The sequence below is a fragment of the Austrofundulus limnaeus genome, unplaced genomic scaffold (genome assembly GCF_001266775.1).
Source record: "Austrofundulus limnaeus strain Quisiro unplaced genomic scaffold, Austrofundulus_limnaeus-1.0 Scaffold772, whole genome shotgun sequence".
NCBI classification, from domain to species: domain Eukaryota; kingdom Metazoa; phylum Chordata; class Actinopteri; order Cyprinodontiformes; family Rivulidae; genus Austrofundulus; species Austrofundulus limnaeus.
The window spans coordinates 82239-83551 of record NW_013953174.1 but is presented as its reverse complement, the minus strand read 5'-3'; the positions used below and the strand labels follow the sequence as shown (position 1 = coordinate 83551).

The following is a 1313-nucleotide window of genomic DNA, read 5'->3' as shown; positions in this document are numbered from 1 at the left end:
AATTAATGCGGTCCCACGGCCCTCTGCGGGCCAAAGTTAAAAACTGTTGTTCTTTTGAGGCCCTCAAGGTGGCGCTCACGGCCCACAATTGGGCTTAAGTATCTCTGAGCCAGAAGACACCGGTACAAACACCAACCTTTTTAACAGTTCCACTCACTTTCCAAGTCTGTTGAAGACCTTGACCCTCCAGACAACATATTAACTGAACTTTCCTGTGATTACTGAAGTCAGATGTGTCAAAATTCACTCTAGGTCCCTCTTTTTCTAGTATGGTATGAACACTGACCTTCAGTAGAGTCCATGCTGATAGTCCGATCATTTGAAAGAGTGGCAGGTAATGTATGTAAGTGATATGCATGACGTCACAAGTGGAGCTGAACCTTGAGAAGGTTAAGGACTCAAAAACACCTGTCTCAACAGACTGCTGGTTGTGTAAGCTGCTGCCTGTTAGATGTTTAAAACTTGTGCAACACCCCAAAAAAAGGAGAGGGTTAGTTCAGCTGCTGACACGGTCTGATCTGTCCTCTGTCCCCTGGAAAAGATTACATTTGTTGCAGCTCCCACCAGAGGTGCAGGAAAGTGGAGAGCGAGAAGAGATTCAAGAAATGAAAAGGAAAAGGCCCACCTTATCTTTCTCTTCTGTTCTGTCAGAGAGCAGCGAGTGTATCTCACCTTTTGTAATTGGTTCTCAGGTTCTTTTATTTGGTATTGATCCCAAATGAAATGAAATCTAGCCCAAGCAGTCCTTTGACTCTGCTGGTCAATGAAAATACAACAGTGTTGATTGGTACTATGACATCTGACTCCACAGTAGGTCACATGAGCAGAAAAACAAATACAGTTGCACTAGGCTTTAAAACAAACTACTCGTGGAATAAAACATTAGGTTTAAAGTTAGGAACAAACAAATTTGATTGACATTGATTGATCTAAAGTTTGGCCTTGTTTTCTTTTGTTATTTCAAAGGAGGACAATTGATTGAAATCTTGAATTCTTTAGATAAAAAGATTATTGTTTTGATATATTTAAGAACATTATAAACATATATTTAGTATTATCAATATATATGAACCCACCAATTAACTATTCCTCTTCTCATGAAAACAAGATAATATCTTGGAAGGTAATCAGTGTGCATTGCCAATGCAATGCACACTATTGTGATTTGTTTCCCATCCAAGTCATCTCAACTTTGCCATGCTTCTCCCCCTGCATACTTTGTCCTAGAGCTGCCATTGTAATTTCTATCAGTAAAGGTCCTGTGCCAAATGATTGCTATACCTTTTGGTACCTGTACCACTTGTAGTTTTTGA

The 1313-nt window shown here is 39.8% G+C and overlaps 1 protein-coding gene across 1 annotated transcript in view; it reads left to right on the top strand.

Moving 5' to 3' along the window:
- Window positions 1-1313, top strand: part of hspbap1 (hspb associated protein 1) — a gene marked incomplete at its 5' end in the record, with an annotated part of 25470 nt that overhangs the window by 6442 nt on the left and 17715 nt on the right.